Here is a 12,487-nt window from a genome sequence, read left to right as displayed (position 1 = left end):
ATGCTAACAACCATTTTGAGTTTGAAACTATCAGAAATTTAACCAACAATTCATAGTACATATCTAGCATGGAACTAAATTGGTAATGTCTCCCAGGGGCATTACCAACTAACTACACACTACTAGAAGTTGATCACGCAGTGTTTGTCAAAAATGTTTCAACATGTGACCATTCATGGTGGATTGAGGGTGTTTTATTTTTATTTTTTAATATTACTACTATTAGAACCTGTAATTTCAAACATCATGTGTTAAAACAAAGCAACTACCACTACAAGAAATTTTAAGTTAAAATAGTAATTTGAATCTATTTAAAGCAAAGCTAATTTTCAAATATGCATTGAATTTTGCACCACATACATTGGACCATTTCAAACTCATTAATGTAGTACTGAACATATTAGTTACCATGTTGATATTAACTAACGATCACCTTGACTACTGCAAGCATCTAAAATGAAAAAGTACCTCATGAGCCATGTCGCTTGATGGTTTTAGATTTGGAAAGATATGACTTTTAGTGTCAGTAGAAATTTATTTATAAATTATTATTTATTTTATTTGTTAAAGCAGCCATATTAAAGAATCATGGCCACTAATTGGTATCTATGCAGCAGATTAATTGGCTGCAACACAAGCAGCTCTTCACTCATTAGCACACATGCGTGGTGCTAATGATTCCAGCCATATTAAAGAATCATGGCCACTAATTCCATGACCTATAACCCCCTTCCCCCAAGAAAAAAAAAGAAAAAGAAATAAAGAAACAAATGACATCTATCAGGATCATTATCATGAGCATTGTAGATGGATATGTGATGCCCCTAACTCCCCACGCACGGACACGGGGAAATCGAGATGTCCGGATGATGACATCACGGGTCACCACCCTATCGACGTGTGCCAAGTGTGTGTATAAGCAACGAATGTGCACGAGAAACACGCAACGGATAGCAAAGTCAATAACTAACTACCAGAATTTTTCTCAGTTTAATACAAAGCTGTTTAAAACATACGTAATAAAATATTACAAAACACAAATATAGTTTTAAACCAAACAACAAAGCTTCAACTTTAACTCGGAACCCCGGCGGAGCCGCATCCTCTGGCTCAGCCTCCTCCTCTTCCTTGAACCCTGCACCAAAATTTACGGAACCAAAAATGGTGCCGCGGGTAAGTAAAATCCAAATGCCACTAGATAAAAACATATTAAACTCAACAATATGCATGAAAGAATGCAATGCACATGTCTCACAAAATCATAATTTTTCCATGCACGCCAAAAACCCATTTGGCCCAAAAACATAATTATTAAAACCATTCCTCGCCATTATCCCAAATAATGGCCCAAAACCGCTACCACCATTTTTCCAGAAAATGGATCAAAAGCCTCAACACATTCTCGCCATTATCCCAGATAATGGCCCAAACCACCATTTTCCCAGAAAATGGATCAAAAGCCTCAACACATTCTCGCCATTATCCCAGATAATAGCCCAAACCACCATTTTTCCAGAAAATGGATCAAAAGCCTCAAAACCAAACATCGCCATTTTCCCAGAAAATGGCCCACATCCGAAAACTATAAAAACGATCCAGTTATGCATGCACCATCATCTCCCCTAGGGATCATCCGCACACCCTAGCTCTGTTCCACACCGCAGGTAACGACTACGCGTGTGACACCTAAACGAGCGATGCCCAGACTCGCGCCCAGCGCCTACCTGGCCAGGCCATCCTCTAGTCCCCGCCACTCTAGGGACCACGGAGTCGACATGACAGTGTTACCGTATCGTGCGATTCGGTCATCGCCCTGTGACAACCCAGGGTATGTCACTCAGTATTATCCACTCCTGAGTGACCAGAGGAGCTCCACCGAGATAATAACCCATCTCGGCTTAGGCTCGTGAGACTCACACACCTGAAACCATTTACGCCAAGAAAACATGATTTTCTCACTTAAACTCAAATGCGCATAAATGCAATATAAATGCAACTTCAAGGCATAAAACAACCAATCAATCCAAATCAACACATCAAGCAACTCCGTCCTCAATCCATCCTACCCCCGAACTCCTCGGACTCAGTCCGGAATCAGCCAACCAACAACAAATATTTATTGTATGAGCAAAATATATTTAAATCTAAAAGTAGAGTTTGGAAAATACTTACAGCACTATATGATATTTTTCGAAAGCTCGTGGCGTTGCAAACAGCGGAAGAAAAGCAACATAACTGTAATTTACACTGGCCGTGGGTAATAAATTACCCATTTTCGAACAAGGACAAACCAAAGCTTGGGATTGATAGGGAATGGCCTTGAGATATTTATGAAGCTAAGGGAATCGAGTTTTGGCCGTGGGTGGTGGTCGAAATGGCGGTTGAAGGCCAAAAAGGGGCTGAACGAATTTGAGCTCGTGGGAGCTGCTCCGGCAACGGATCGAGGCCAGAAATGGGTGGTTTAGGTCGGTAAGAGGTAGGGGAAGAAGCTATGAAGAGATGGTGGCAGGAGGTGGTGCGACAGCGCCGGAATCGGTGAAAAACCGTATGGCTTGGAGGACCTCGTGGTGGCTAACGGTAGCTCGGATGGAGGTGAAACTTGGTGGGGATGTTCACCGGTGAGAGGGGAAGAAAACTGGGTGGGTGGTGTAGGCCACGCCGTCGGTGAGCGGCGATTCTGGGCTGCAAAAGCAACCTGCGACAGGGGAGAAAAATAGGTAGCTGCCGTGACTTCCAGGGGCTTGTGGCGGCTAACGGCTGATCCGATGACTCTGAAAATTGGTGGGGATGATCTCTGGTGGGAGGGGAAGAGAATGGTGGGGGTGGTGTACAACACAGCCACCGGACGACGGCGCAATGGGCTGCCGAAGTGGCAGCAACGGTAAGGGGAAAAAGAAGGGGCAGCGCGCAGGAGAGAGGAAACGGGGAAGAAAGAAGAAGAAAAAGAAAGAAAAGAAAGAAAAGAAGAAAAAGAAAAGGAGAAAGGGAAAAAGAAAAAGAGAAAAGAAAAGAAATGAGGTCCAATCCTCACTACGGAAACCAAAAATAGATCCGCCGAAAATGATTTTAAAATCGTAAAACGATTAAAATAAATTAAACACAACATCAAATAAATTAAAAACCAATTAAAATACATTAATTTAAAATAAATAACCAATATATTAATTAAATTAAAAACAACCCTTCAGTGAAAACACACGTAAAAACGGGTTATCACAGGAGATGTGCAATAATGGAGGTAAATAAGCTCTTATTTAGATAGATGTAAATGGTCACAAAAATTACAATTGTTGTAGTTTACTAAAATGCTCAATAATTTCAGCTAAACCTAGTTAAACATAGCAAAATGAGGAGACAAATAAATCTACATCAACCATAGGAAGTGTACAAATAAATTACGTAAGGGAATCTGAAAATTAGGAGCAAGGGCAAGAGGAATAAAGAGGGGTGTGAAAATCACCGACTTAATGCAGCCTATAAAACATCCAAAGAGTATACAAAATGCATTTTCTATAGATTAGAGGCTGAAATTTTTATATATACCTTAATATTGTTGTGGCAGCGGGATTATGGATCACGAAATTCCTAGCTAGAGTTAAAGGTGAAACTCCCAATTTCATATTGTTGTTTCGTCTGTGCTGCAAATGGAGAGAGGCCGAGAGGGTCAAACCAGAACAGAGAGAGAGAGAGAGAGAGAGAGAGAGAGAGAGAGAGAGAGAGAGAGAGAGAGAGAGAGAGAGAGAGCGAGTGAGAAATACCTGCTAGGTAAGGCGGTGATGCAGCGGCCTATGTATTGGCGGCGTGAGGGAATGCAGGGTGCTTTTCAGCTGCAGATGTGTATGCATCGGGCTGGGAGAGAAGGAAAACAGGGGATTAAATAATTCCCCTGTTTTACGGTGAGACATCCGCTGAATTAGGTAACCAATAAAATAAACTTTGTTGCGTCGCACAAATGTTGCGGTAATAAGCTCCAGACCACCTTATATTACATCTCGCGGTCATTATATAGGTCGCCGTAATAAAATGGACTGCACATCATTCTTCCATCAAAGGCATAGAATGCCGGGAAAAAAGCAGTTGCAAAAAGGCAAAAATGTTGTAGTGGGTTTTTTGTGAGTGGGTCGTTCGGTCTGTATATAGGCCGAACCTCTTACTCTTCAAAACCATTCCAAAAACACCCTCTCCTCCTCTCAGGTAGTCTTATCATCTTCCTCTTCCTCCGATCTTCTTTTCTATGAGTTAGAGAAATTGTTTCTCCAAGCTCTGCTGTGTGTTGCTGTAGCTCGCCACTATCTGCAGCTCACCTGCGGTTGTCCAACCACCCCCTTGCCTATTCCCCTTTTCCCTATCTCCTCCTCCCTTGGGTTTGATCCCAACCCATGGGCTAAAACCCAATTTTGAGTTATCCTCTTCCATGCCCCACCACCCTCCACTGCAAAAAATTGCCTCCTCCACCCTTGATCACGTCAGATCTGCCACACGTTAAAATAACCCGGCTGTTAGCCTCGCTATTTTGCCTAGATTTGTCTCTGTCCCCGTGCACTACCACTGCCACCACTACTACATGATGCACACCCACAACTTGTAGGATACTTTAAGTCAACACAAGCGCTTGATCATCTAGAAAGTTTCCCTTCTATGTTGTCAGTAAAACCCTAGGCTGAGCCTTGAAATACTAATGGGAAATAAATTGTTAAATTGTGTTTGTTACAATCTGGTTGTAAATGAAAAGTGGTCAGGGGCATTGTGGAGCGTTGGGTATTATTGTAGTTGGTGATGTATTGGGAATCGTGTGTAGTTGTGATTTGTGAATTGTGAATCTATGAATATGTGTGTTGGTTGATATATTAATGTTATGTCATCCAATATCTACCTGTTCATGCATTTGCATTATTAACTGTGCTCTGATCTATGCCTGTGTTGTTATTAATTTATTAATTATGCTATGTTCCTTGGTTGTGCTGAGAAATTGGAAAATTGCAGTTTTGTGTCAAAATATCTGAAAACGTGTTTTTTATAGGTGGGTGCATATCATGACCAGAAGCTGAGATGTGGCATTATCTCCGTGGAGCTCTTCTGATCACTTGTGAGTGGGTAAAATTGAGTGACGTCCTCTCGGATGTCGCAGAGTGACAATGGGCTCAGATGAGAGCATAACGCTTTCATGCAAACTCCGTGGCCTCTCTGCTGGCTGAAGCTAGAGGATGCCTGGCCATGTACGCTCCGGGAGTAGATCTGGACATTGCTTGTTACAAAGTCACATATACAGTCATTACTCATGGTGTGACGAAGGGAGCCAGGGTGAGCGGATAGTCTCTATGGGTAGACCATGGTGTATGCAGTGATTAAATGAAATTGTGGATTTTTGGCAGGGCTTGCTATGTAATTATTGCTAATTATATTGGTTTTGTACAATTTTGGTAGTGCTGAAAGATCTCAATTTTTTCCCTCTACTGTGCAATGTTCATATTTTTCTGTATTTGTATTTTGGGTATCATTCTATTGGTTTTACTTGTTGAGATCATAAAATTTCACTGTGGTCTTCCCACTTGTAGTTTTGCTTTATGGAATTGTAGATTTTGATGCAGAGAACGATCATGAGCATGGAGGACTGGCCCCACTAGAGGAGTGAAGACTGGGGACTTTTCCCCTATATTGTTGTTATGGTGTTGCTTTCACTTTTATCTTAGTCAATGATTGTAATAAATTATGGACTTTTTTGTTGGGGTTGTAATTTGAATTTCTAGTATTAGCAGCAGTTCAGACAGTCCTTATTTCATTTTTCCACTACATTTATAAACTGCACACTTTTATATTGCATGCTTGCACACATGCTTCCATTTAGCGCTTGGGGTATGTGACCTGAGTGGCCAACACCCCAATATTGCTACTCCCATCAAATCACACATATTAGAGGTTGAAGGCGCCACACACATGGTTTAAGTTCATGCGTGAGTAATTACTTTGGTAACTCCATTAGTAAAATAGTCTCGATCCCCACATCCGTTAACCCTCACCAATGAAAATTAATTTAATTTTAAAAAAGTTAATTAACAATCCATCATAAGACTCTTAAGAGAAGTAGAGTCACCACTTCTCTTTAGGTAATTCTAATTAACCTCATCCTACATATCCACTTCTTCAAGAAAGACTTCCACACAAGAGTACTAGCAAAGCCAGAATGGTGCAGAACTTTTCCAAAATAAAAAAAAAATGAGATCACTACAAGATATTTTGGTTTTCCCCAAGCAGGGGATTCGTGGCAAATAGTCATTTTTTTGTGGGAAATATCTTTTTCCCACTGATTCGGCCCGTGGGAAGCTTGTGGCGTAAAACTCGCCGCAAAAAGTATTATTGCCCACGAAAGGTTTAAGTCGTGGGCAATACCTATGTTTTCCCACGACACATCCCATGGCAAGAGCCGATGAAGATCGTCGACAAAGCACATCCATTTTCGTTTATGTGAGAATAGGAGCAAATGCCACGAGAGGTACTGGTGGGTATTAGTATTACCCACCAGTACCTCTCGTGGGAAAAAACTTCTGCCGGCCAAAAAAAGTATTTGCCATGAGTTGTCTTCATGCAAAATGCTAAAAGATTTTAGAAGAAAAAAATTACTAATTGTAAAGGCAAAAACAGATGAGACTGAGCCAAAACTCAAGTAAAAAATTATCTAATATAAGCCAAAAATTTATATACAAACCAACGTAACCATGAAATGCAATAAACCATCCATTAAAATTGAATACATAACAACTGACACACCAATGAAATGCAATAAAACCACTTTCAACATAGTCTGTCCAGCTGTTACTTATAAATCTATAAATGTTCTTTCAAGCTTCATACACAACAACAATAGTCCCAACCAACATATCACTTCAATATTTACTACCAATTCACATCATTCCACTTCACACTCCCATATATGTAACTCAAAATCTTGCATTGTAAGTCATATCAACATGATTGCTGCCTATAGACTGTTAGTAAGCTAATAAGTCAGTATTTGTGATAAAGACATTGGCCTATAGACTGTTAGAATGCCATAGCATGTCCCAAAGAACAAGCACCCATGTGAGCAAGATACTTTATTCAATCCCTACCAATATGCAAAGCAATCCATTAATTAATTTTCACATGTGCTTTGAACAGAAATCCCACATTTTACTTGATCTGAAATTTTTGGTTCAAATGTAAATTCAAATGTAAAAGATGATGATAAAAGGTAACATGAAAACCAAACTAGACTAAGATCTTGGAAAGCTACTCAAAGTTGCCTCATCATTGTATCTTGAAAAGTCTCTTCAATGTCACAACCAACTTCCACTCCTCAACAGACAGATCATCCTGCATATTATATAGAGTTACAAAATAAGCAACAATTTAAAGACAATGCATGAAGAATGGCAAACCAAGCCACCCGATGCCACCAAGGGTTAGCGGGATGAAAGGTCAGTATACAACTCGATGTGTGAGATTCAATCACTTACCCTATAATTAGCTTTAAGTACATCAATTGGCTTCCTCGAGATGTGGCTGACAAGTTCATCCTCAAGCTCAAAGTGCCTACCAAACATTTTTTTTATCAGTGCAATCAAATATTTCTTTTTATCAATGCAATCTAAGATTTTATTAAAAAAGTTCAAAAGGAATAGTCTGAGTTATGTATACTAGAGGAACACCAATTTTTTTTATAGGTACCAAAAATAATTAGGATTTACCAAAAAAAGAAAAAATCACTTTCAAAAGCTTTTTGATGTTACAAAAAACTGTATGGACTCTGAGAACAATTTGATATAAGATTTTTAGAAAATTCAGCACTAGACTAGGTTCGTTTATAAAAAGATTGAATCCTGCATCATAGGTACGAACATATACCTTAATTGCAACCTTCTGCCCTTTCTTTGCAATATCCACAGGATTATGATTATTTTCAATGGATGCAATTCGTCCAATATCAATAAAATCCCCCTCAGGAACACAAATCGGAGTCCCAACCTGTGCAGAAAGCAAATGGCATCAGTCGTGCTACACAAACTCTATGGGCATCTGATAATAAGCATCATCTGAAGCCCACAAATAATAGAGTAGCATCCATGGTCTCTGTATCTGTTGACTACTATCTGACCAACGAACAAAGCCCCCAAATCATGCACAACTCAACAAGCTAACTAATTGAGTAACACCATTCATATTGTAACACGTTAATGCTACAATATTTATAACCGCATAAATTTTTTGCATACATCTTGGGTAACACCATTCAAGCTTCCGTGGACTACATCAAAGTTTTTTTTTTTAATCGTATGCAACTATAGTTACAATAAGTCCTTAATGCATACATAAAAATAAAACATAATTATAATTGGTAATGGAATGTAGAAATCAAACATTGAGATGAACTACTGTACCTGTACATGAAAATCAGAGAGGAGAGACGAGACTTCCTTGAAGCTACCTTCTGAGGCGTTGGGTTGTTGGCGTTGGGGGCCTTAGTTGGGTCTCACCGTCTCATGGTGGAAAGTTCACAGCGAGGGAGGGACAACATTGTCGGCTTGAGGGAGGCGTTGGGGGTGAGTGTGGGTTGATCGGCATAGGGGAAAGTGAGATAGGAACGCCGAGGAGCTGTGGGTCACCATGGTGTCGTGCCATGGAGGTGGCGGCGGCGGAGCCCTAGTCTAGAGAGAGAGACAGAGAAGAGAATGGAAGGGAGAGACATAAGAGAGACGGAGAGTCAAACCGAGAGGGATGAGTGGCGTCACGTGGTGGTGGCACTGCATCTGTCGTGGTGGCACAGACGAGAGAGAGCGTCACGTGGTGGTAGCGCTGCATCTATCGTGGTGGTTGTGTGTGTGTTTGTGTGTGTGTGTGTGTGTGTGAGAGAGAGAGAGAGAGAGAGAGAGAGAGAGGAGTTTTCGATTTTCAGAAGGGGATACGCAGGTGCTTGGAGGGAGGGAGGTGAAAGAAGAGGGAATTAGGGAGGGAATTAGGGATCTCAGTGATCCAACGGTGGAGATTAAACTTTTTAAAAACTACTATCCGTGGCTTTCCTCACAAATTTTCGATCGTCGAACGTGATTACGGGATAAAATGTAATTTTCTTTTCCCATGGATGCTGTTTGTAATATTAAGTAAGTATTTCCCACAAATTAATGCTCGTCGGATGTGTTTTAGTGGGAAAATGTATATTGATTTCCCACGGATAGTTTTCATGTTATAAACTAAGTATTTGCCACGGAGGTAGATTGTGGGAAGCAAAATTCATGGGAAAAGCCCATATTTCTTGTAGTGGATGATACAATACAACTTATAAAAAATAACTGAACATTTCTTTTTCTCGTACAATTTCAATGAAATTTAGGTACTTGGGATTTATTATATGTTATATTTACCTCTTGTTGTCTTATTTAATTTTTTCTTTCCCCCATGCCTCTTTTTCGTATATTCCTTTCACTCTGCTTCTTGGATCCTTTTGTTTCCAGCATATATATAAATATATATATATATATATATAATAAGAAAAAAAAACATGCTACGTAGGAAAGTAGAATTAATTAAACAACGATTACAATTTTTGCAAAAATTGTTGTGTTCAACTTTAATGCCAGCATTTTTATTTTGGGTAAGGTGCTCAGGTTCGGAGATATTAATGTGATCCCTTTCTTTTTTCTTTTTATTTTTATTTTATATAAGGTGACAGTCAATATTAATGGAAAATCTGTAATTTTCCTAGAATTAGATCATATTATCATCTAAAAACGTTTTATGCCAAACCTAAAAAAAATATTTCAGGTTTTCATATATATTATTTGAAGAAAAAGAAAATAATTAAAAGCAGGAGATTCATTTAATTAAGTTGGTCCTAAATTTACAAGTTAATGCGCTACGTATGCATATGACAACCTAGTGATGTATGGATGATCCCTTATCTATATGTACGTACGAGAGGAAACAGTCATGCATGGACAAAGAAATCAAGATATATTAAATGGAGTTTTAGACCAAAGAAATTAAGACGACTAGAAATTAAGACTGAAAAAGCAGTGGTTCTACCCAACACTACACCTAGAGGGGGGGTGAATAGGTGTAATCTAATTTTTATGGCTTTTTGAAAATTAGACAAACAAGCAGTTAATAAATAAATTAAATAACACAAATAATCAACACATGATTTTGATCACGGAGTGGAAACTCATTTGAAGAACATCTTCAAAATCTAAAACCACTCTGGGTGTAAGACACCACCTCAAATCCACTATAGAAATTTTAGTTTGTTACAACTAATTTAGAGACACTCACAAAACCTTTGTAGTAGCTAAACTTGGCTTGCAACACCACGAGTGACCCGCTCGATCTCTACACGCATGTAGTGTCGGAACTCCGACCTTTCTATAGCTCCCCACGAGAACCTCTCGATCTCTGCATCAACGGCAGCTCCGGACTCTTCCGGCCAACAAAAATGTCCACTTCAATGGACTCAAGTAAGAGTTGATTTTGAATGTGTTGTGGTGGAGAAATGTTTATCCAAGAGAGAATCAACCAAATGGGGGTAACAAGTTCTTGGAGGCCCTTAGGGTTTTTTTTCCTCTGATTCTCCACACATAGAATAGAAGTTAACCTATTCTATTTATAGTTCCCTTCAAATGAGGCGTTCAAAACCCTACATTGTAAGTGATCTGGAACATTGGCTCGAGCGAAGGTCGAGCGCCACAATCTGCCAAAGTTCGCTCGAGCGACCTGTCGAGCGAGTATCGAGCGGTCGACTCTGCCTGAGTTCGCTCGAGCTGAGTGTCGAGCGACACACTCTGCCTGGGTTTGCTCGAGCTCAGTGTCGAGCGAGGGTCGAGCGACACACTCTGTCTGGGTTCGCTCGAGCTCATTATCGAGCGAGGGTCGAGCGGTTGAATCTGCCTGAGTTTGTTGGTGCAATCTGCCCAAGTTCGCTCGAGCGCTCCGTCGAGCGAGGGTCGAGCGAAGTCACCTTCTTTGACCAATCTTCAAGCCTTTCCACAACCACACTTGTTACAACACTATTTTACACAGGTTTTCACAAGAATATGCCAATACGCTCATTTTTCCCTCAACAATCTCTCCCTTTGGCATTTCTGTGACAAAACTTCTAACCTATACATATGACTTAATCCTAGCACACCCAACTAGATCCATATTCTTAAACATGTTGAAATATTTCTGCACATGCTTAGCAAACGGTTAAAAATACCCATTCACATATGCACAAAAACATATTTGCAATTCCCAAATCATAATTCATGAACAATCATGTCAAGTACAGGTTTTAGAAAAGAAATATTTCACTAAGCAACAAATCAGAGATTGAGTTCAAAGAAACATTAGTCAAACAACAGCAGCTAACAAGAGATATAATTCAACAGACATAACCAAAAGATGCTGTTCCCCCAAAAAAAAATCTTAGTACAAGTAACACTCCCCCTGAGTTAATACTACTGTACTACTCCCCCTCAACAATATCTCCCCCTTTTTGTCACAAGAGGCCAAGGGTCTCAATCATCACCATCGGCATCCTCATCATCCTCATTGAGCTGCCTCTCAATGTCATTGAAGCGTTGAGTCACAAGTTGCTGCAGGTTATCAACTTTCACCTCAAGGCTGTCGAACCGGGCGTCAAGGCGAGCTAGATACTCAAGTACCTGCTGAAGACTAGGCTCCGACGAACCAGGGGCTGAGGAAGATGGCTGAGAGCTGGATGGGGCCGAGGTAGACGGCTGAGAACTAAATGGTCGGGAGCTTGAAGGCTGAGAGGAGGGAGCGGGAGGGTGCTCAACACGGAGAGGGTGTGGAGTTGTGTGAGCAAGACTCAGCTGGACCGTCCTACGACCAATAGGGGCCTTAAGTGCAATTCTAGGCTCCTGAGGATGTAAAGCAATAGACTGGGAGAGGGCTAGTCGGGTGATTAAACACGGTAAGGGCAAACCGGTCCGTGTTTTGGAGGACCGATACGCCTCAATAATAACGCGACACAAAAGACTTCCTAGATCAATGGAGACACCATTGATCAAGGCATACAGCAGAAGGGCACGGTCAAGACCCACATCACTATTATGACCAGTAGGATCTAAGTTCGTAAGAACAATCCTACTGAGAATGAGGTGATCAGGGGTAAAATGAGCAGTTGAAATAGGGGTTGTCCCTTCCCAACTACTAGGTCGACCACAAAGACAACTAGTAATGACTTGTGGACTGGGAGGAGATGTCCGTGAGTAGGGAAACTCAGGATAGGACACACGAGGGGCATTTAGCAGAGTCGCTATCATGCCCGGAGTTACTCGGAAAACAACGTTCCTGAGACTGACTTCAAACGAGTCATCAACAGACATGTCATGAATATTGGAGTAAAACTCCCTAACTAACTCCACAGAAGGAGTGGGATGACCAGTGGTCAATGCCTGCCACTGATGAGACTAAAAAATGCAGGGAATGATAGTCTTGGTAAGCTCACCTAAGG

The sequence above is a fragment of the Carya illinoinensis genome, chromosome 10, assembly GCF_018687715.1.
Source record: "Carya illinoinensis cultivar Pawnee chromosome 10, C.illinoinensisPawnee_v1, whole genome shotgun sequence".
In the NCBI taxonomy this organism is placed as follows: Eukaryota; Viridiplantae; Streptophyta; class Magnoliopsida; order Fagales; family Juglandaceae; genus Carya; species Carya illinoinensis.
Note: the sequence above shows the minus strand (reverse complement) of the source record.